Consider the following 25,422-nt stretch of genomic DNA (forward strand, 5'->3'; position numbering starts at 1 on the left):
GCGCAATAAAAATAAACAAAATGGATTGAAAAAAAATTATTATAAGCATACATATGTAGACAAATTCTTGAAACATTTGTCGTGTAGTGATACTATTCCCTTTTCGAAGAACAACGCTGCCAAGTATTTATCCATAAGTTCAGCATTGCTTTAGAGGTGATGTGTAGCATGCCAATTTTATTTTGGAAAAAGATGGAAATCACTCAGGGTTGTAAGCGGGATGGTAAAATATCTACCAGTTAAAATGTGTATAAGTACACCTAACGCTAGCGACGGTGAGAGGCCGTCGCCTCTCACCGTTTTTTGTCATGAAAAAACGATCCTCTACGTTAGCATCAGTCATCGTTAGATTTGTCAGAGTTTTAATATAAACCTCAGATTGATTGTCGTACCCGGGTTCTTAAATTCTGTCTACAAAATTCCTTTACTGTTCCAAAATACGGTACCCATAATTTTTATGTTCAAATTGGTTTGCGTAAGTTCTTTGGGCTTGTCTAGAAGATGTGTGTGTGCGTGTGCGCGCGTGCATTATTTGGATTGTTCTTTTGTCAAAATATCGATGAACCGAATCCGTCTTATCCGCACTAACAATACTCTCAAGAAATTCGTTTCCTTTATTTTGGTAGGGTTGTAGAAACTACAATGCCTCTCTATTTTTCTTGTTTTGTGGGCATCTGTAAGTTTTTTTGTTCCCATCGTGCACATGCTACAACAATTTTATCTATAAAAATTCTGTGAAGAGTAGGTCTTGAAGTTTAAGAAACATTTTTTTACTTAATTCAATAGTTGTGAAGTGGCGTTCATCCCGAATGGCATGTTTAATTTTTTCATCAAATTCGTTAAAATGGAATGTTGCCCTTTTCCTTTTTCGTCGTGCGCATTAGTTCGCTCTTCCCTGAAATTCCTACACCATTTTCTCATAGGGTTATCACTCATTACATTTTTAAAGTTTACAAAGTTCCGTTTCGGCTGCAGCTGTTCCTTCTGCATGTAATATATGAATTATTTCGCAACTGGCGGGAGCTGGGAACAATTGTCCCTTTCCATATTTGACCAGGTACTATTCTAGCCGTATAAAAAGAAATGGTGGTTGAATGTGTTTGTGACAGCATGTAAGTTTACTTGATGTCTACTGGCCATGCTTGTTGTTGGTGCGGAGACCTATTTGTTTGTAATGACCAATCCGACGTTAATTTATAAATAGTCATGTTTTTTTTTAATTTTCGGGACACCGTTAGGTATATCTTCAGAGGATGAGATGAATGATTTGTAGCCACGTGTAAATTTATCCCACCGAGCTGTTCTAGTGGTTAACTCGTTATATATCAGTTGTTTAACAACTGATTTTCGAAGTCGAAGTTTCTTAGGCTCAAATCAAAGCAAACGTAAGTTGCTTTTATTCGCATTTTAGTACTAGGCAGTGGATAAAAATGCACATTGGTTGTTGGGGTTCAGTTAACACACGTTTCCGTTAGTGGTCGGCCGTAGCTTTACAAGACTACACCTCATTTACAAATGTATGTATGTATGTATGTCTTTCTTTTCACCTTGTTGTTTGTTGGATGAGGGTTCTTATTATTCACTAATGAAACATATTGCAAAGTACATATGAGATTACATTGTAATCTCTTAATGTCTGTGATCAAAATGAATGAATTTTGAAGTTATGTAATATTTTTTAAGTTTTACCTACATTGATAAATTTAACATGAAATGAAAGAGTAACTCAAACGGTTTTTTTTTGTAAGTGTTCAATTTGAGCACAATTCGTCACCCGGCTTACATCCAGCTGATAGGAAAATTCATCCCATACTTTAATCAGCATGTCTGGAATAATGAAAGCGACAGCTGATTCAACCTCAAGCAACCTTCAAGTCGGGTAGGTCAGCCGGTAACGGTGGCACGTACACTTTATCCTTTATAAACCCCAAAGAAAAAAATCGCACGGGGTCAGATCATGGGAACATGGAGGACACGGGTAAACAAGTCCTGTCACATGGTCCCCGGTGACCGAACCAGTAGTCGGGGATAATTTCATTCAACCGATGACGTACAGCATTATACTGTTGAGGTAAAGCGCACCATCTTTAGCCAAGTTCTGTGGTTCGTATTATTTTAGTTGAAGTATTTTCTAGGACTACGTAGAAAAGACTTACATGTTTAACAATGTCTTCGGACACACTCGGTCGTCCTGTACTCTTCCCTTTACAAATAGAACCAACGACTTCAAATTGTTTGAACCATCTACGAATGTTATTTTCACTCGGGGATCAGAATGGAACTGCAAACGACGGAACGCACGTTGATCAGTAATTACAGATTCATACTTTGCAAACTGCACAACACAGAATGATTTGTGTTGGTACCCACCAACACAAATCATTCTGTGTTGTGCCATCTTTGCTATTAGCGCTCTGAAGCCTAAGGTACAGGAAACTGTTTATTAGCTTACCTAAAACTGTTTGATTTGCTCTTTCATTTTATGTATAATTACTAGATGTATGTGAAATTTGGGAAATATTAAACAGCTTCAAACCTTGATATCCGTTTTGAAACACGTTGTATAAATTTTCTGTCTATTAATGATTGTGTTGACCTCCGTGGCTTAGTGATATTCTCTTTGCTGTTCATTTGGAAGTCCTAGAAAAGCAAAGGAAATTTTATATTAACAGAATTTGATATCATCTATCATACCAATAGTTGTTTTGGTGGCAGCCAAAACGAACGGAATCAGTATGAGCTGATTTTTGGTAAGCTTTCTCGTTCAAGAGAATTATTTACATTCACAAAATCTGTTTATTGTTCCGAAGAAACAATTGTTTTTAGATCTTCTGTTGCGTTAAAACAGATGTGTTTGTGTATATATATAATAAATGATTTTACATCACAGGTGATGTTTTTTTTTTTTTAATTTCGACTACCATAGATTTCGTTAGGTCGACTGTAAACTTTTTATCGTATACTACTTCATTATTGACCATCATGATTCTTGAAATCGTATTTTTTTACTGCAATTCTATCTCCGTCTTTCACTTTTTATGGATTTTATTGTGCAGTATACTACGTGCTTAGGGAAGTGAGACAGTTTAGTAATTTTAAGCGAGAGACATTACGTGTATTGAAAAAATATGAGTAATTTTACGGGTTACAGTTTCAAATATCCGTTTTTAGATGTTATCGAGTTAAAAGTTTAACAAGTTAAAAGTTCTTTTAAGTACTTAAAGTACAGTACTGTAAAATATATACTCTTAATGGAAATAATAGTTAACATTTTGAGAAAATTGTTTTTGTTTTAACGAATAGTACCTACTTTTAATTGCTGAAGTTGTGATTATGTTTAATAGAGAATGTTTTCGTTGTACAGTATTTATAACTAAAGTTTTGTAATAGAATTGTAGCTTTTAGTCACTTTTATTCGTTTATTGTGTTTACTACCCTACTCTTTATAAAATTGACTTGTTTCTTAAAAAAAGTAAAAAGATAAACTTGTTTACACCCGCTTTTTTTTCTTCTTTTTTCCTTACTTTCTTTTTTTCTTTCCTTCACACTCGATCCTATTTTCTGAGGACACTTTTGCTTGTGCGTAAACATACGCTGGATATTTTAGTATGAAGTAAAGTTTCTTGTAGCTTAACTTACTCGACTTTTATAAATTTATTTTTTAAGTTTTCCGAGTAGAGTAGAATTTAAACTTTCTAATTCAATATTCTTATATACTTTAAAACTACTTTTTTCCAGTTAAATAATTTGTACAATTGAAAACTGTACTTTTAAATTGGGTTCTTATTTTGAAATCTGTATATAAGCTTTAAAAAGTTTATTTTCTTTTAAACTGTTCATTTTTTATATTAATAATTTTATATCGCTAATCGTCCATTACTTCTTAAATTTATAATTCATTGAACGTAATAAACATGTAAAAACTTCATTCGATGTGATAGGCCATCTGAAAAATATGCTAATCAATTTTAAAAGAGTAATCTAATCTTTGATGTTTCTTGATTTCGTGATTTGTTTTATTTTTTTTTCATCGATATTCGTGTTATCAATATCTGTTACGGTAGAATCACTTGCTTTTTTTTTAAGTAAACTCCATCTTAAACGTGAATAATGTTTTCTTTTATTTAATTCCATTGATACAATTACCTATACTAGTGGTTTGTCAACCTGTGGGGGTTGTCCCCCCTAGGGGAGCGCGATAACACTAAGTTGTGGGCCCGTGCACATGGAAAAGAAGTTATTATTAAAAAAATATGTAACGAAAGCAAAACAAAGTACATTCTTACATAATAAATAAGAAAATACAAATTTACACTAATATAATACTCTTTTAAATAGGATTGTATCAGTACTGAAAAATGTATTTAATAATTAAAACTTATCTGTACTAAATTAAACACAAGTTTAATAATTATTAATGACTCTCTTGGGCCTGTCTTGCAGAGCAAATGTTTTCGAAGGAAGGTTTAATATTAGAAATGACATCCTGAATTATTTTTCTGTATTTAGCTTAGATTTATCTTTTGTCTTCAAAACAGCCGCAGCAGAAAATCCGGTTTCACATAGGTAGGACGTTGAAAATGGTAATAGAAGCTCATCCACCCCTGCCTTAAATTCAAAGGGTGATTTGTTACTAAATTGTCTTTTGATTTTGTCACTTACCGTGAAGTCTATGAAGATATCTTCTTCGGCAGTTGAGAGCTCTTCGTGAGTATTTTGAAATGAATCCCTAACCCACTGGTAACTTGCTACCAAGTATTTGTCAGCAGGAAAACACGTTTTAAAATTATTTGTCGCACGGCTAATTGATTTTCAGTGGTTACAAAACCAACTTTCACATTTTGTTCTTCAGCCTTGTAAGTCTTAATACATTCATCTACATTTGCAAACATTTCTATTTTTGCTTTAAAATTCTGCTCCAAAGCAAATGACACACAGGGGTCTTTCTCCTTCATTTATTTCAGTACTGGTAAACCCAAAATTTAAATATTTTCTTGTTTTTATTTTCGGAACTACGTTGGTCTCTGAACTTGTTGATGCTTCACTATCTAAATGTCGCTTATGCCACCTTAAAAATTTATCCGTGATTTTATACAATCTACTGCTGCCGTGAATATTTAATACAGTGAATTGCAATTAACACGCAAATTACAAGATACACATTCAAGGTAGATTCGATAGAGATAGAAAGATCAACTCGACTGAGACTGGCTGGAATCGAACGAGGTGCAGCATTTATACACGTTTGCGCAGACGTTTGAGAATGTTCGAGACATTGGAACTTCTCGTGAAGCTGCGAGAATGTCTGATATAGTTGACGTAAGATAAAGAGCAATAGAGGCATCATTTCTGGTTTTGTCAATGTAGTGAATCGGTGTTACCAAATATCATTTACGAAATTTACTTATTCTTAGTAATGTGTAAGGTTTGTAATTAAGTTCGTGGTGTAGCTTTAGCGTCAAAAAAATTAAATGCATTATTATTTTATACATTGTTATTGTATGAGAGAGGGGTGCAGTCGATAAAAAATTATCATTGACAATTGGGCTGCAAATACTGAAAGGTTGAGAAACGCTGATCTTTCTTTACCTTCTTACACCTCAATTTTTATTTTTATTAAGAATTTTTTTTTGTTAACGCTTTTTACCTTTTTAATGCACTTCTAAATTAGCTGTAAATTCAAAATTGTGTCACTGTCTGTATATAAAGTATCTTCCGTTTATCTTTATTTTTTTATCCAGCAAGATTTGCTTTTATCGTTGTGTTTGTTTTTCACATTTTATAACTTTTTATTATGCCTACTTATTTTACTTATCTCCTATAAAATATTAATTTACAAAAATCTTTATTCTTTATTGTATTATTTTTATTTTTGTACAATTTTCATTCCTGTAAAGCAATGTTCATGGTGATAATATTTAAAAAAGAATTTTGGAAAATTTAGAATTTGTTTTCAGATATTCACAAGAAGGTTAGATTAGAGGCAACAATAATCAAGTTAATAACTTAATTTCTTACCAAGAAATTAAAAAAAAATAAGCGGGTTTCAAAAAAATTCAAGATCCATTTTAGCACTTTAAACACGGAATTTCAAAAAATTCTTTCTTGTTGTGCACTTAACTAGTAAGAACATGTATACAGATTTTAATCAATTTATTCTGGATAGTTTTTACTGGGCGTAGATGAATCAGTCCGTCAGTAACTCAAGACATGTTCTTTAGTGTATGTGCAGTGTGGGCGAAAAGTCCCTTTACATGTCAGTAGCATAGTACAGTTAGACATGTAGATAAACATTGTTATGAATAAAAACAATACTAAAAAATGGTATATTTTTTACTGTTGAGCAGATTGACTATTATTATCTACCGCCATTAGCTGAGTCCTGCGCATGTAACTTCGTTAGTGTGGGAAGGAACCATGGCGGATACAAGTGCTTTCACTCTTGAGGAGCATTTTGGTGGTTTCTGTTTGGTGGGTTCACGCTTTCCGAATGCAAATTATCAAAAAAAACGTTATATTCTCTGAAGAGTGTGCGATTTATGTTAGCTCATGAATTCCTAACGTCTTTTTTTTTAGTCAAAAGACAATCCACCCTTTTATAAGGAAATCAAATGCAATCCGCCGCCTGTTATGATTTGGGCAGGTATAACGACAGACTAGCGCAGCTATTTTCAAATGTTTAACACGTAGTTCCTTCCAGAATTAACGGCAAGAGGAATAGCTGACATCGTTACACTTCAACAAGACGGGGTTCCACCACATTTTGTACTGTGAGTGTCCGCACACGACAAACTGAACTGTTTCCAAATCAATAAATGATCTTTGAACCTTTATAACATTTTTTTTCACAATAAATGTTAATGTTAACCAGATAAAAATGTTGAAATTACTGTTTTTTTTTTTGTATTCATAACAATATTTATCTACATATCTAACTGGACTATGCTATTAACATGTAACGGACATTTTCGCACACCGCTGTATATAAATTTGTTAATTTTGAATAACATTTATCATACATACGAGATGAAAACGAAAAGAAAGAATAGAGATGAAAATAGAAATAACAAAACTTTTAAATTTTTCCTACTCGTTTGTTTTTTCTAAATAATAATTTAGGAAAAAATCAATGAAATTAAATATATTTTGATTAATAATTAATGAATTAAAAACAAATCAAATTAAATTAATTAAAGTTAGTTTATATAGTAAAGGTACGGTGTGTAGTTTCCAGTTGATATTCAATTCACGGTACCTTAATTGGGACACCTTGATTGTAATTAGCCTGTTTGTAGTCTTCATCAGTAATAACTATTAGTAAGGTGCTCCCTTGAAATATAAGATGACGATACTGCTTGTCCTCGCTTGCTTGAAGCTTTATACGTAAGTTGTATTTAGATTACCGGCAGAGTAAAGACGACAAACATATCTTTGAAAACAAACTACTGCTGTTTCGTGTGCTACGTTATGTTTACATATTTGGAATTAGATAATTACTTTTGAATTTAGTCGAACGTTGGAAAAGTTCTGTTCTATAATTATTTCATGCAAAAGTTAATATGTACTGTGTGTTTCTTGTACCTCTTATACACTTACATTTATTGTCTTTATTTAAAAAATCATTTCCTTGGATTTTCTTATTTTCTAAGACATTTTAAATCGAAAAATACTGAAACCTATTTTCAGAATTCAGTTTTATTTGAAGTTTGTATAGATCGATTTAACTATCTCGGGATTAGGTTAGTCTAAAATCATGAAATTGTTATGGTAATGTGTGTAAAGAATTGGGAAAAAGTTTCTTCGTATTTTAATGAAAAAGTGTTTTTTTTTTATTTCAAAAAAAGTTTTTTAAATCATATATGCCGGTTTGATCGACCACCATTTTTCATTTTTGAGGTAAATCATAATCTTTTCACTGCAAAACGTCTGTGTTTTCTCAATGAAAACTGTGATAAATGATTTTTTTATATGTGTCTTTTAAAGCCAGCTTTATACAGTTAAGATAGTTCTCTAGAGACCGAAACAAAGTTGGTAGGCGACAGTGCAAGTCAGGACTATACGGTAGATGCATCAAAACTTCTCGGCTAAGCTTTCGCATTTTTCCATGATTAGTGAAGATGTTTGGGACTCTGACGTTGTTATGAAAGATGACTTCCTATCGATCAGTTCTTGTCACTTTATGTCGATCTGTTTGAGTAATCTTTCTAGTTGTTGACAGTGGAGGTTACAATCAATCGTTTAACCGAGCGGCAAAACAAATGTGAACAATTCCCTTGCGATCGCACCACACATACAACATCATTTTTCTTGTCATCAATCCTGGATTTTAACAATATACGGGACTTTACTTTCCTTTGGTCACGATGTTTTCCATATATTGTTGTCGTGAGTGATCCAATTTTTATTGCCCGTAATAATACTTTTCAAAACTGATTCGGTTTTGATCCGTTTTAACAGTGATTCGCATATTGAAATTCTATCCATTAAATTTTTCATTGGTAAATCATGTGGAAACCAACATCCAAGTTTTTATTATCCAGACTTCTCCAAACTGTTCAAAACTTTTTTTTGGTCGATCCTTATTCCGTTATTGCTATTACGACTACTAATGTGCGGACACTCAATTTTTTCCATGATTTCATCGGACTTTTCAGTCGATATCATATTTTGAAGTTTGAAAACACATTTTTTTCTTTCTTTGTTTCAACCTCCGGGTCCACCGTCAGGTATTGCTACAGAGGATGAGATGAATGATTTGTAGCGTGTGTGAAAATGACATGCCTTACCGGGATTCGTACCCGGGACTTCCGGATGAAAGGCCGAGACGCTACCACTCGCTAACTTTGTGCCACAAATTTTTTTTTATCAACCTGAGTCGAATTCTTTACTTTATTAAATAAAATTTCAAAATATTTCGAATTTTTTTGTTTTATTTTCATGATGCAACAACATTTAAATAAACAAATTAGTATAATCACAATCTTTCTTAAGATACTCGGTGATTTGCCACCTTTCAAAAGAGTGCAACTGATTTGATTAATATTACCAAGAGTTATGAGAAGCAATGTACCGGGAGGTTAACTTTTCTCCAATCCCAATATTAACGATATTGTTTCTAATTTTTTTTTACATCAAATTTGGAGGGGGGTTAATGCTGTAACTTAATGTTACAACATATCAATTTAGTATGTTCAACTTATCAATTTAGTATTTATTTTATGTTTTTTCTCTTAATAAAAGACAATTTTTAAACATTCCAAAGGATAGGATGTAATAATCGCGTACTGAAAAACGATAGTTCTGCGATTTTTACCGCTTTTTTATTGTTAAATTTTTTTTAGTGACAGAACCAAACTTCAAATTTTATATTTATTTTCTAAAGAAGGTGTTACTGAGGTGGAAATATCCGTTGTACGTTTTCGTGTACTTAATTTTTGGTTTCATATTTTTTTTAATGAAAATTTAAACCCATTGGGTTGGTTTTTTTCTTTTTTTGATTAGCCTCCGGAACCACCTTAAGGTATTACTTAAAAGGATATGTATGAATCTAAATGAATGTAGTTTTGTACACTCTCTGGTCGAAAATTCCTTAGATGTGTGGTTAATTGAAACAACCACCAAAAATTGTGTGGGTGGCCTGTCGAGTGGTGCGGCGTACATCCGACGGACGTTTGCTTCAGATGTTGGAATCCCGGCCACAAGTCAAAGTTCTGTTCTGATGCAGACAGAAGCGACCACTTCTTTATATATGGTAAGGATGGCCAGTTACGCAAAGGAGGACCCATTTACTGCCAGCAGGACCCTAGGTGCTTATCCTGCAAGTCACGTTTCCCATGGGCGGTGGAACACGCAAGCGAGTGGTATATGATACCACGCTTATTCCACTCGGACTTATGCTTTAGGACGACCGAATGGGGTGGTGGCGGGAGAAATGCCAAGCAAACCAAGTCACGTGGTCATGTGCCCTGGGTTCGGGGATGTAAGATGGCTCCATCGGTATCTGGTACTTCTTCATTGGTATCTTCTTCGTAGGAACATCATGGTATCTGTGAGGGACAGCTCCATCCGAGAGCGTGAGAGCACTTCACGCTCACGGGAAGCGTGAGTGGCCTCGGTCTCCCACATACGATGATCGGGTGGGTACTCCGTTTCAGTGCCGTTTGGGTCGGGGGGGAGTATGACCTAGTCCCGGTGGGGATCGTTTGGGGTCCCTTCCTTAGAGGATGGTTCCTCAAAGACAGAGTCCTGGCTATTTGGCGGGAACTTTTTTCCCGACCGAGGTAGTTAGAGGCTATGGCACCTCTCGGAGCCGAGTTTATGTTTAGTCGTGAATCCGGCTCCGGTTGGCGGACGAGGAAAAAAGAAATTGAAATCACTTCAAAATCAGGTGATTCGTAAGTTCACCACTAATTCAACCGAGTTGGTCTAGTTGTCATCGCAAAACAGCTGATTTTGAAGTTGGGAGTTCTAAGGTTCAAATCTTAATAAAGGCAGTTTCTTTTATTCGGATTTGAATGCTAGATCATGAATACCGGTATTCTTTGGTGGTTTTTTCCCCTACATCCCGGGGCCGGACATCCAATTAAATATACTCTGCCCAGAGACGTGTCTTTTGACTCTAAGGCGGTCTTCCCGCCCACCGGTTTTACACCCGGCACGGCAGGTCAACCGCCCCGGTACTAGATCTTTTCTTGCCTGCCTCTAATTCCCGCCGACGAGGGCAAAGCCCGGCTATGCCGTTCCCCACCCACGCCGACAGAAACCGGGTCTCGGTCTTTATGCCATTTTCCTCAAACCAGCGCGACCAGCACAAGGAGCGCGCGCACCCCCTAAACCAGCCACGCCAGCCGGGTCTAGGTCTTTAATTTTATCCCCGCGAAATCTCCCCGGAGTCCCCGTCCCCTCACCGAAACTTGCACGCCAGGGCATACAGGCTCTCAGTGACGGGGCTGTCCACCTATCCCCATTAACGATTGAACCTAACGATTCCATCGTCGCGCCTCCTCTTCCTTAGTGCGAAGAACCGTACCGGCGAAATTGTTAAAAACGTTCCAGTTCTGCTCCCTCCTTAGCGACCACTCTACTATGTTATTCGCGTTCAGGTTATTGACTGCTATGAATTGTCTGTATTGTGCCCATCTTCGGCATTCGAACATCGTATTCTCTGCGTCGTCCACCTCCTGGCAGTAGTCGCAGTTGGGTGTGTCTCTCTTGCCGAATCTTTTTAAATAGTAACCAAAACATCCATGACCCAACACCATCTGTGTTATGTAAAATTCTTTGGTGGTTTGGTTTCAATTAACCACACGTTTTAGGAATGGTCGACATCAGACTTTACAAAAGTGCATGTTTACCGGTACATTCACACAGTTCTTCATGATTCTTTAATAACTTTAGTTATTGAAGCGACTTTAATAAAAGTAATGATAAAAAAACCACAAAACAACCTATTTTAATAAAATTGCATTTACATTTATAGATATTTTTAATTAGCGTAATGAGTTTTAATCTAATGCCGTTTATAAATTTCACGCTTCAAGGCTTATAATTGTAAATTGTTGAAAGTTTCTACTATGATAAACAATAAAACGAATGCGAAAAATATAATAATCGATATTACTCCCACCGGCGAACAAGGGTTGTTTTGTCCTTCTGCCGGTCGATGCCAATTAATTTATAATTAGCATAATTAATAATTTTGTAAAGTAATATTTATTTTTTTAGTTGTTAGTGAATTCAACAAATGTATAATGGTTGTATCGAATTTTGTATTATATTTTAATGTTTTTTTTTTTTTGCTTTTGGCCAATAAATAAATAAATGTAAACTACTTTGTTAATTAAGTAGTTTACGTAATCGTCATTGAATTACTCCTTTTTTCCCAATTTGATTTCCTTCAGTACTTAAATATTCAATATTTTTCAATTTTTTATGAGTGTTAGTTAAAATGGTAGTAGAAGTGTATATTCTCATCTTAGACTTAAAGATAAGCGCACACCGTAGACGGAAATCTTTAGACGGTCTTAAGAAGTCGATTTTGGTTATAAAATAATATGTAGAGCGTAAACTATGGACAAAAATGTTTTTGGCAGCTATTTAGACCGAATTACCTAATATCCATCGTAGATAAGATGGTTCCGAGATAAAAATATTTACTTAATTATAACACCGTTGGGCTACTGACATTAGACTGAACTCCAGTAGTCGAATAGTTAAGTGTTTTCTATATTTTTTTTAGGCAATTTCAGCAAAATTGTAAGAATGGTATTTCATTATACTCCCATTTCCAAATATATTATAAATAAATCTTTTATTTCTTTAGAAAACAGTTACTTTTTAAATGTTTGGAAATTTTAACAACTATGATTTTGCTTATATAGATATAAAATGAGGACTTAAAAATTGTAAAAATTCCAAGCCCCAATCTTTCATAGTTTTTGTGTATAAGGTGGCTCATCGTGTAAAATTTGTTTTTTTTCGAATCCTTTTTTAATAACATAACAATAAAGGTCCTTAATTTTTATTTTAAAGAGACTGCGAATCCTTCATGGGGCAGTACTACGCGTAGTAACTTTGCATCCTGATGAGTTATTGGCAAAATGAATTTTTGCATATTATCACAGCTAGGAAACTTTCTTTAGTTTGTGGGAGGTCAAATCAGTATAAATATTATTAAACGCCCATTTTATTACAACATTCAATAAAATATAGCACAGGATAGATCTAAAATGCCCTTTTTTCGTGTATGTATTACAGGGTGTTCAGCTTATAAGAGGCCCCCCCCCCCCATCCATTTCTATTCACTTGTCAGCACGTTTGACCATGTTGCTAGGCTATTCTCGTTAGCTGTATCCTATCTATTTCCTGGATGGCATTGGTAATATTTGTCTTCAATTCCTGCAGGATGTGAGGATTGCTCCTGTGAAAAAATATTTTAAATACCCTCACATCCCAACCCTACGGGAAGACAACCACCTTGTGACAATTCCGGTCGCCACACCACCAGCCCCCGTCCGTAGTTCTGATTGGCTAAAACAGGAGTCGTCTTTTTCCCAGTAATAAGCCAGGCCTCGTTGGGATGCCACCGATGTAGATGCTTCGGTGGATTAATGACTCGGCTTTCGCTGTAGGCTTCTTTCGGACAATCTTGGCTGTCGTACTTCGTTCTCCTCTGAACTAGCTAACCGAGTTTATGGAAGCACGAACACTTGGAACACTTATGGAAGCCTTGTTCTACACTTGATAGAGCCAATTTGTGTAAATTTCTCATAATATTCGAGGCAGTTGAATAAATAACATACCACAAAAATGTTGTTCGCAGCAATGAAATTTATTCCTAGTTCCCTTAGTGAACTCGAACTTTCGTTCGTACCCCTGACTTGGCTGTCTACCAGGGAGAGGCGAACTAAGTACCCTCACGGAAAGAAGTGTGAACTAGTCAGATCAGGGTATCGTGGTGGCCATAATACTTGAGAAATGCTTTTGCCACTAAAAAATTCATGTAGCATCTGTATTGCAGAACCATCTGTATGGAAAGCCGCGCTGTGTGGTAGGTATGACTTAATGCGCACGGAGACCAATTCTCAGCTTGATATTATCGGGTCGTGTTAATTGGAAAAGCCGGGCCGAACGGGTAATCGTAGAAAGTTTTATTGCATATTTGGCGAAAGAAAACATCGCTGAAGGGCCGGGGGGTGTGATGTTCTCTTTGACTTTCCTTCTTTGTGTTTATATTTAGTTTTATTGTTATTTTGTTGCTGTTTTTGTTTCTGTTCGTTTATAGATTTTTTCGTTGGTTATGTTATGTTATATTATTTATTTCTATGTTTTGTTAATATTTTTTGTGTTGCGTTTTATGATTCGTTATGGAATTCATTTTTACCTTTCCGGTAAGTAGAGTTCAGTTCTTTCGTTCCTAGAAAGCCTTCAGTGAAGACTTGTTTGAGACTTTGCTAGATGTATTTTGTTTGGAGTTTATGTTAGTAGCACACCGGTGGGAATTTCGCTTGTGGCCTTCGCATCGGTGACATCCTGGCTGAGGCTTGACTGAAAGATAACATTGCCGAGGTGCCGAAGATGACCTCTTTTGAAGCCCATAAGGGCTAGGTACGTAGGGGGTTGACGTGGCGACCGAAACCGTCACATGGAATGTGTTTTCTTCTCTGGGGGTCAGGATTTCCTGTACCAACCAGCAGTCATGCTCATCCTTTTGCAATAACGTTATAAACTGTTGGATAATTTCTTGGTAGACGGCAGCGTACACTATTTTTTTTCTTCAAAATTAAGGGTCTTATTCAACGTTTTGAAACCGCACACTGTACGAGTATCATTTTTGTGGGTTTTCAATATCCCACATCCGGTAGTTCTGACTATTAACGTACTCACCAAGGTTAAACCACGTTTCATCTATAAAAAATACTTGATGTAAAATGCTCTAATTAAATTCTTGAACCATTGACTGTAGTGGTCCCTTTCAGCATAATCAGCATTAATTAGCTAGCTTTAAAAAAAATTTGTATTCGATACGGATAACATTTCAGCATTCTCATCACTGCAGTGTGGGCTGAACCTAATGAAATCTTCTTTTCCCAACATAGTCTCCGCAAAGATTTATGAAGAGATCTTTTAACTGCTGCTGTATGACCTAGGTCGTTAAAACTGATCTGTGTCGGGGACGTTCTTTTCTTAACATCGAATCTGTTTCACGAGAGTGTTTAACTAACAAAAATAAACAATGTTTTTTGGCGTTTCCTTTTCAAAATACAAATTATTCTAATGTAAAAACAACCAAATAAACAAATTCTAACAAAAAAATAACGTAATCCAAACTTCTCCCTTAAGTTTCGTCTCTAAATACGTTTTCGTAACGAATGCACGCACATTCTTCAACAGTCAACCGCCTTTTAAAAAATAAAAACAACACACGATTACGCAACCTTGTTCAAAAGTCAAGTCTGGACAGACTTTCTTTTCCTGTTTAGCCTCAGGTAACTAGCGTTTAGATAATTCTTCAGAGGATGAATGGGGATGATATGTATGAGTGTACATGAAGTGTAGTCTTGTACATTCTCAGTTCGACCATTCCTGAGATGTGTGGTTAATTGAAACCCAACCACCAAAGAACACCGGTATCTATATACCGGTGTATGAAGAAGTCTGGACAGACTGGCAATAGTCAAATGTTCACGCAATAAACAATCCTGTCCAGTCCAACTACAGTCGTATAGCTGTGCACATTGCGTGCGATCGAGGTAGAATGATTGGATGAGTGGAACAGTTAGATAGTCATTCGTTGACGAAAACATCTCGTACAGGTCGGTATACTTGAATGGCTTGCAGTAAATTGTACATATTTTCAGGATAGTTTATAGCGCGGTAAGCCAGCAGTCAGCTTATGTACACAGCAATACAATACGCTGCCCGCTATACAGACATCTTCGACATAATTTTTTTTCCAGTCGCACACCAATATATGCATTTTAACACAATTATGAATTTTGTATAAACTACTGAATGATGAGGCATCTTTTAAGTTGAACAGCTTATACTAATAAGTTTAACGCTCTTGCTTCAGTTATATCTTCGTAGAAACTTTACGCAAGAAAGTCTGGTCTAAAGTTTTTCTTAACCTTTAGACTAAATTTTTTTTTCTGAAAGATTTTTCTTTATAGTGTACGTTAATTCGTAATGTTTATTTTTTATAAATTACTATTCATCCAAAATGAAGTAATATTCGAATCTAATATACATAAAACTGTTTAATTAAAATAAGATTCTTCCTTTCTGATTTATTTAATAAATTACTTATATACTCGTAATACCCTTAGTAGCAGTAATTTTATAGAATTTATAATTTGATACTTGTATTAAGTGTTATTTCGGTAGTTGTGATATTTTTTTATCAGTATAATTAGAAATTTAACTCTTAAAATTAATCCTTTCAAAAAGCCAAAATTATCTCTGAGAGGTTAGAATGAGAGTTAGTAGTGTCTTTTTTCTTTATTTTTGAATTGTTCATGACTCAATAAATTTAACTTATATACTACAAGTTAGTTAAAATAAATTAATTAATCTTTTGAAATAAAAAACGATCCTAATATTTAATAATTTAATTATTTTATATCCAATTTTACATCGTAATTTATTATTTTTGTTAAAATTTTATATCTTTTTCTTTAAAAATAAATTTAAAATGAGAGATGGTTGTTCGTTAGGTTATTAGCATATTTATGAGAAGAAAATAAGATGAGTTATCCATCCGCAATTCGATTTTGCATAGAAAATAAAAGGAAATATTTTAATAAGTATGAAAAAAAATAATAGAAATTTAATACATGTTATTTAAATTTTAAAAATAAAATTGTTTAAAGTGCTTGGGTTGGTTTAGACATGAATATTATACACGACAGCAGGTACTTAGTTAAACTTTAGTATCCATTTATTTATTATAAAGTACTGATATATATATATATATATATATATATATATATATATATATATTGAGTTTCGAAGTGGCGATACGATGAAGAAAGAGGCGTTTATTATATTTTCTATCAAACCTTTTACAATGTTTCATTTTATAAATAAAATTATTAAAAGAACTTTAAAAGCTACTGCAAAACTGAAATTTTATATAAATTACTTTTTTGGCGTGTGTATTTACATGAAAACTTTTGAACAAGAGAAAGAGAGAGAGAGCGTGTGTGTGAGAGAAAGAAAAGTTTTCAGCTGAGAAAACTTTTTATAATTTGCTTTCGTGAGTTTAAAATGAAAATTTAAAAATATAGTTTTTATGTGATCGTTTGATTAATCTTAAGAATTTTCCAGAATTTTCTTTTTTTTACATTTATTGTTATTTTTTTCTGGATTGTTAGAAAATAACTATTTCTTACAATTCGACTGTTACAGGAAGTTGGTAACGTGTTTGTTTGGTTTATTTATTTATGCCTTTTATATTCTTATTTAATGATAAAAATAACTTATTAAAAGATAAATTCATTGGTATAATATAATTACAAACTTTAAAAGCATTAACAATTTTCAAAAAAAAAAACCCTGATTAATAATGAAAGTGTTTCCATTTTTGTTAAAATTTAAACTTTTTGAAAATTAATACAAAATTCAAAAATAGATTCTATCAATATAACTAACCTAATAACTACAATTAACCCTTAATCAAAATTTAAATTCTGTATTTTATCGAGTTATTTGTGGAAGTTTCTACCATACTATATAGGCTTCTTGTCGAAATGAAAGTTTTTCATTTTTGTGTAAAATTATTAAAAACGTTCTAATAAATGTTCTAGAAACTTTTTCGAATTATGATTAGTGAAAAATTTCGCTCTTATTTCAGTTCTAAAGGTGAAGTTATCTGAATTAAAACTTGCACAAAATTAATGTAAATTCAAATTAAAATTAGTTTTTAAATTAAACTTTTATGTTCATAATAGTCGGTCGTCAAGAATAAAATTAATTCGTTTGTCAATAAGACAGTAACGTCATGTTTATAAGATGTTTGCGACTATTATGTGAATTCTATACAGAATTAATGGTTGAGGTCAGTGATTCCCAACTTTGCGCCGCGTGGTCCGGGGGAGCCGCGGCCTCTTCCCAGGGGCGCCGCAAAACATTGTAAAAAATTCTTAATTAATTGAACTAAGACATTTAATTATTAATTTATTGTAAAAAAAATAATGAATGTACACGAGTTTTATTGATTTTTATCTCTTATTTACGAGTAGTCTTACTTTTACTTGGGTAGGGAGCCATAGAAAAATTTTAATTGAAAAAAGGCACCGCGACTCGAAAACGTTTTGGAACCACTGGTTTAGGTAATGGCATCTTAATGGAATTATTTTTTTTTTATAATGGGTTTTGTATTTAGTAATTTCTGGGAAAATTATTGTAAATTTTTTAGTATAATAATAATATACTTTTTTACACATTTATAATACAATATTTTCACAATAGTTTGTTTGGTAACAATTGTAATTTTTTTTTGCAAGTGGATTGCTTAAAAACTGATTTAAAAAAGGTTTATTCAGTTTCTATTGACATTTAAGTTACATAAGTTTTTTTTGTTAAAGTAAATTTTTGTCGAGAATAAAAACTCCTACCGGGTGGGCTGTTCTAGTTGTTAACTCGTCGTCGCAAATTGGTTATTTAACAATTGATTTTCGAAGTCGAAGTTTCTTAGGTTCATATTCTATTAAAAAGTTAAATGCTTTTATATTGGTTTGATTATTTTTTTGGGAGATACCGGTGTACTTTAGTGGTTGCTGTTCAATTAACCACCCGTCTCAGGAATCGTCGGCCTGAGTCTGTACAAGACTTCACCCCATTTACATGTCATACGTATAATTTTCACTGTGTTGTGGGGAATGTGCTTATTATTTACTAGTTAAATAAATAGCAACGTACACATGTGGTAAAAAATAAATAAAATAGTGTAATATTTTTGATAAAAATATTTTTAAAAGTCGGCGGTGGTATTGGTTAATCCATTAGTATTTTTACTTTTAGTGTGGATAGAGTTGCAAAACATGCTCGTGAAAAACAAAGCAAAAACACAAGGAAAAGATTTTGATATCAATAAAAAAATAATAAAATTAAGAAATAATTTATAAAGATTTCCTGTTCACGAGTTGAAACTCCATAGAAAGCAGGAATATGTATTTTGTTTTACCTCAAGTTTTCTAACAAATTTTTGTTCTGAGATTACATTGAAAAATTCAATACTATGTAGTTTCGTTAACACTAGAAAAATGTTACATAGTTTGTTGGATTACACATGATTTTGTTAAATGTTTTCCAACTGTAACTAATTAACGTTCATGAATGTAGCGTACTACCAACAAAAAAAATTTCGCAACGAAAAGCTTCAAAATCCTGAACATTTTTTTCCTTTTTTATTCTCAAAAATGTAATATAATTTTAGATAAATCTTTCGTTCGTATAAAGAAGTTCGTACGAACGAATGAGTCGTTCGTGCGCTACGCACAGCTGCCCGGCGTACGACGTGGTTTGCTTTGCGCCAATAGCAGTTAAAATATAACTATGAGCACATACATCAAACAAATAAACTAACCCACGCACCATCCCATTTTATAGGAAAGAAGATACGTACTTCTTGCTGATGCATTGGGTTACGTTATAAAAATTATTTAGCGAGAATTTTGATATCCCAAAAAAATAATTGTGTATGTAGGAAGAATGTTTTTCTTTTATTGAGAAAAAAAATTATCTTAATTTTTATCGAAAAACATACAACAGCCTATCGGATCTTTCTCTATATAATAGGAAAAGTATTATTAAAATCTGTCCATATGGTAATCTGTAAAGTTGCTAAAACGTAAAAAAAAAAGCATACGGACGAATTAAGGAACCTCTTTTTAAAGTTAATTAATTATAATGCGCACATACTAGTATATTAATAAAAAAATACTGTGTTTTATTATTTAATTGATAATTTTTCCTTTTTTTAAAGGATTTTCTATGTTATTACTAATAATAAAAAGAAATTAAAAAATTTTATTAACACAAAAAAAAATTAATGCCCGAGCAATTTTTCCTCTTATTTTCATCCAAAATTATTTAGTGCAACCAACTGTATATTAGCATAACAATGTTATTTTTTAAACTACGGTGTAGATCTGATAAGGAAGGGAATGTTTAATTTTCTGGATCAATGATGTGTCATTTAGGTTAGGATGGTTCATGGAATGGGATTTCTGTCGTGAATTTGGCTCATTGGGTTGTCAATTTAATTCTAGAAGGGTCATGTACTTTTTCATACTACAACCACCTCTATTTATATATATTTATTGAGAATATTATCTCCCTACCCTCCGAAGGATATTCATTGGATTTCATATGAATGCAAATTTATGTGTTGTATCCCTCCTCAAATTCAGTCACGTGGTAAAATCAAACGGATAGATCTCTTATTTTTTTACGGTTAGGAATTAGGATTTCTGCTATTTATAAACAAAGTGGACAGAATAATTTACTGTTTTTAAATCCTATTTTACCAGTCGTTTTAATTGCAAAATAGTAAATAAATGAAATTAAAAAAATTAATAGCATCCATCTAGACCGATAACATAATTTTTTATTACTATGGATGGAACAAATAAGAAATTATCTATTCCGTCTTCTCCTACATAGGAAAAAATACTTAATGGAATATTTTGATGTAAACTTTGGTAAATCTAAAACTGTTTCTTAGATTTTCATAAAGCTGTTATTGAATGGTTCTTCTTAATTATTTAAATCAATTGTTGAAGAAAAAAAAATATATATATTTATTTATACGTGGATTACAATAAAACGGTTTGTTTTTGAGTTTTAATTTGCAAAAAATTTGCCTCTGGTTTCCGCTTCAAGGTTTAAATGAAATCATACTGAAATTCTCTTAAAACTTATATTAAAGGGCTAATTTTATGTGGTTTTTCAACATGAAAACACAGGTGATTCACGGAAACACATTTTGAAAATAAAATATCTTATGAAAGAATATATTAAATAAATATATTTACAAGAATTAAATAGAAATAAAACCAACCCGTTCGTGAATACGTATACAAAATTTATTTTTTAAGATCACATCTCGTAGATGAACTCCCGTCGTTGACATTCCTGCTGTCTCGTTATGAAACTCTGGTCGGTTCGACGCAAAGTTTCGACTGGTATTTTAGCAGTTGCTGATTGGATCTTTTTTTGTAGCAGGTCGACTAAGTTAAACTTATTAGGTGATGCATTAGAAGAAATCGCACACAGATAAATCAGAAGACCTGATTGGCGTGGCATGTCACCATTTCTCGAAATTATACGGTCGCTAAACGATTTGCGTACAGCAGCCATCGATATTCGTGCCCTGTATTATGTTGATCCATCTTATTGAAAGTGAACGTTGACAGTTTGTGAAAATGTCTTTAGCTTTACCGCGACAAAGTTTTTCATCACGGTACGTATCGATCTGATGTGATAGTAGTTGTGAGCCATCATCCCCTTTTTCTAAAAATAAGGGCCAATTATGTCTTACGATGACAGTACACCACACGGCATCCTGATTGATGTGTCGGGGCGCTGGTGTAGCTGTCTAGGTTTTTCTTCTCCTCAAAAACAAAAATTTTTTAATTATAAATTCCTCGTTTATCTTTACGTCCATTAATTTTTAGAATCGTTGGAGCAAAATTTAATCGTTTAATTTCAGTTCCTGGTCTATCTGCAACTTGTACTGTTGGTAGAGTAAGTCCTGCGACTGTATCCTTTGAACACTTGAACTACTGTTGTAAAGAAATTGCAGGTCGACGAATTTAACGGTGTGTCCTCTTATAATAGCAGATCGAATAGTCTCTGTATTCTATGGCTTACGAACGATCCGCGCACAACGCCTGAAAGTTTTTTTTTCATTGCTGAACCTGTTTCCTCAAAATAAGTATCCATGTGTTGATTGGATGTGTTAACGGTAAAGATCGTGGTCTCCTAAATTAAACTGGCGGCTAAATTTTCCATGGGCAACCTCCACATAGTCATTATTTTTATAAAAAAGTTCTTGGCAAATGCACGTTGCGCACTACTGCAAATATCCATAATATCTAAGTGGTAAGATGTCGTAGCCATAAATTATTCAGTGTTGACAATCGCTCAGGGGTACCAACTCGTATTTTTCAAATTTCTCGTTCCCCTGAATCATTTGTATAAAACGAACAAACGTGTGAGCGTATTTTGTCGGTATTTTGTCTAACAAGGAATTTTACAACGCTGCAGCTAACGTCAGAGGAAGAAGAATATTTACGTTACAAGATTTAACTGGAAAAAGACCTAATCCTTATATAGTTACTGCATACATAATATTAACCTGATTTGATAATTCTTGCAAAAAGAAATTTAAATAATTTGAAGGTAATAAATAAATAATGAGATAATAATAAATAAGATTTGTAGACAATAATACTCAAAGTTATTTAATGTTGACACTCGTCCAGGGCTACCAACACAACTTCAAAAATTTATCCTTTTTCCGAAATCATTTGTAGAATAAAACGGATTCTAGAAATATATATTTACTTCTTGGCGCTAGAGCCTGTGCACGGATTTGGTCTTCATCAAGATGCCATTCTACTCATTTCTATTCTCCGCTTTTCGTCATTATCTTCTAACGTTCACCCTCGCCAAATCATCCTTCACATTCTCCATCCATCGCCTCCTTGGTCTCCCCTCAATCTGCGCTCCCAAAGGTTTCCTCTATAAATTCCCTTCACATACCTGCCATCACTCATCCGTTCTACGTTTCCTGGGCAACTCATCCTTCTCATCATTAATATCCTGCCCGTCAAAAATTTCCTGCAAAATCCTCATTTTTTCTTTGTTAAAACCCGTGTCTACGAACCATACAAAACCGCTGGAATAATTACTGTGTTCCCAGAAATATATCTAATAATACTTCAGAAAAATATTATAAAACATAAAATTGTGCCACAAAAAATTGTTTTTTTTTTTTAGGTTTGATGTACATTAACATGGTTAAATGAAATTTTGCAGTGAAAATTTGTTGAGAATTTAATCTTCAGAAAATCTGTATGTAAGGTAATGTAGACTGAATATGAAGTAATGTAGACTGAATATAATGTAGACTGAATAAAAATCTAAAGAATTTTAGATTTGATTTTTATTATAAACAATTCGGGCTAATCAGTCGTGTGGAAAAATTCTATATAATTATTTTAAACCGAACAAGAATGATTTTAATATTGAAAATTATCTAAAAACAAAATTTATATATGCAGTAAGTACCTATAATAATGTTCTAATAACATCCATTCAGAATAAAACTTTTGTACAGCTTTAATAAAACTTTTGTAATTTTTTATTTTTTTATAATTTATTATATTTCATTTTTTCAGAAAATCAAATTATAATAAATTTCCAAATAAAAATGTTGGTGTAATCTTTAAAATTATTTTTTATTAATATTTTTATCTGGAAGAATGAATACTTTTTCTGCTTTTTAAAACATATTACGAGATAGGTAACTGGGTCGAGTTTAAAAGGTCAATGAAATTTGGAAATGTCGTTTCATTTTTTTTTCTAACATAACAATAACTTCCTTTATATGACAAATGATAAAAGGGTGTGCTATTGTGACATTCCTTTTTATCCTATTAATTCCAACATGTTGAATCTGAAAAAAGTAACATTTTAAATTAAAAATATATAGAATAATAAAAAAGAATTAGAGTATTGAATTTTAAATCAATAGAAAAAAAAAAGATATCCATAAAGACTTAAAATGTTGTCATCAGGTTAAATAAAATAGAAATAATTGTTTTTTATGTCGTTGTCAAGTCATGTAAATCTTAAATTCTACTGACATATATAAATTATATATAGTTTAAATGAACGTGAAGTTTAAAAGTGTAAAAATTAAAAATATGTTGAAAAAATGTTTTTAAATTTTTTTTTTTTTTTAATTTTTTAAACCCCAATAGTTTAAATGTCAAATTTAAACGTGCATAATATTTTTAATGTATTTCAAAGACGAGTATAAAACATAAAACTTTTTTTCACGTTAGGCATTCCTTATTTATTGCATACAGTTTTTAAAACTACTATCAGTTTCCAATAAACTTTTCATTTAACTATTTTCCAGTTACTGCAGTCTGCAGCTTATTTTTCCATTGTTATAAAAAGTGTATCACGAAGTTCTCCTGAAACTTCATAACCTTTTCAACTCGTGAAAATAATGGAAAAGTTAATATAAACGTATGTTCTATAATTCTTTGTTTCCGAGTTACGGCTAGTTAACGATTTCGCTCGGATTTCAGCTACTTCTATGAAATAGTACTGAAGAAGTCGTACTGAAATTTTTAGGACGTTAATTATACGGAAATTATTTGTTTTCTTATGGTTTTACCTAAAAAATCAAATAAAATAGATCCGAGAACCGTATCTGCTGTAATTTTTTTTTTAGAAATGTGGGGAACTAAACAAATTAGGGTAAAAGACCCTTTATTTTATGGTTGACGTACCATAACTTTACTAAATGGGTAATAAAAACAATAATACTACCAGGGAATTTAATTCTGATCAGAATGATGTAAATAAGGTGAATATAAAAAAGAAAAGTTACAAATATTAAAAAAAAGTTTTAAGAACTGTCATTAAACCGAAGTGCATCATACGTAACAGTTTCTAATAATGTTGAAAAATGAACCCGATAATTCACCACATTTCTTTGTACGCTTCTATTCTGTTTTTTTTTGCTCTTTTTTGTTCTTCAGGTCTTTCATTAAATTACTCAGCCGGATCTATAATTCGGATAATTAATTCCTCACGGGAATAAAATTTTTTTGTGTGCAATATTTTTCTTCATTTCCAGATGCAAAAATCTAAAGGAGTTATATTAGGCGACCTTGGTGGCCAGGAATGTGGACCTCTACGACCAAACCATTTTTTGACGGATTTGATGATTTAAGAGGCGGAAACAGCACAAATGAAGTGGGGAGGCGCGCTATCGTGCTGGAAGTATTATTTTGTGTCTTAGAGCTAGAGGAACTTCTTTAAGCAGTTGCGAAGATTCTTCTTGAAAAAAGAGCAAGTAGACCTCATCATTTAATCGGCCAGGTCATTTGAACAGTCCAAACAGCTGATTATGAATGGCGCAACATACATTGACGCTAAATCGGTTTTGGAAATTGCTTTTCACCGTTTTATGAGGATTTACTTCTTCGTACTCATTGCGTAAATTATTAAACGACATCTCGAGTGAAATTTGCCTTGTCGTTAAATAAAACATATTGTACAGTTATCGATTTGTATTCCATCGGTTGGAAAATTCCAAGCGAAGCGGACCGTTTCTTGGGTTTAGATGTGAACTGACTGTTAATGATAAAGAAAAAAATTTTTTAAAAAAGTTTTTTTAAGTATCTTTGAGACCATCAAATATGAAACTCCCCTTAAAAAGACGACGTGTACTGTGCCCTGTACTACGCTGAACTGGAACTATAATAATTTCATCACAACAGCGTCGTGTTGAACAGATCGTTCGTAGCTGGTACGAATATTAGGTAGTGAATCTGTTTCCCGATGATAGTGAAAATTCGCGCTAATTGTTTTGGGATTTGGAATCCAGCGTTTTGGAAAACGTACTTTGGTTAACTTTGAAAGCAATAGCCCACACTTAATTACTAAAAAAATCTTTGAAATGCTACACGCATGTAGCATCGGATGAAGCCGCGTTAGGGGCTAGTTATATATGAATGTAAACCCATCTTGGTGTAAGTGTATGCATTTATTTTTTTGGCTAATTAATGATAAACGGAAATTCTTCAGGTAATTGAAATTTTAATTTAATGTAAGTCTGTTAGTTCGTTAATGTTTTTATTGTAGTTATTACGTCGTACAATTTATCATTATTAA

Source organism: Lycorma delicatula, chromosome 10 (assembly GCF_047948215.1).
Source record: "Lycorma delicatula isolate Av1 chromosome 10, ASM4794821v1, whole genome shotgun sequence".
Lineage (NCBI taxonomy): Eukaryota > Metazoa > Arthropoda > Insecta > Hemiptera > Fulgoridae > Lycorma > Lycorma delicatula.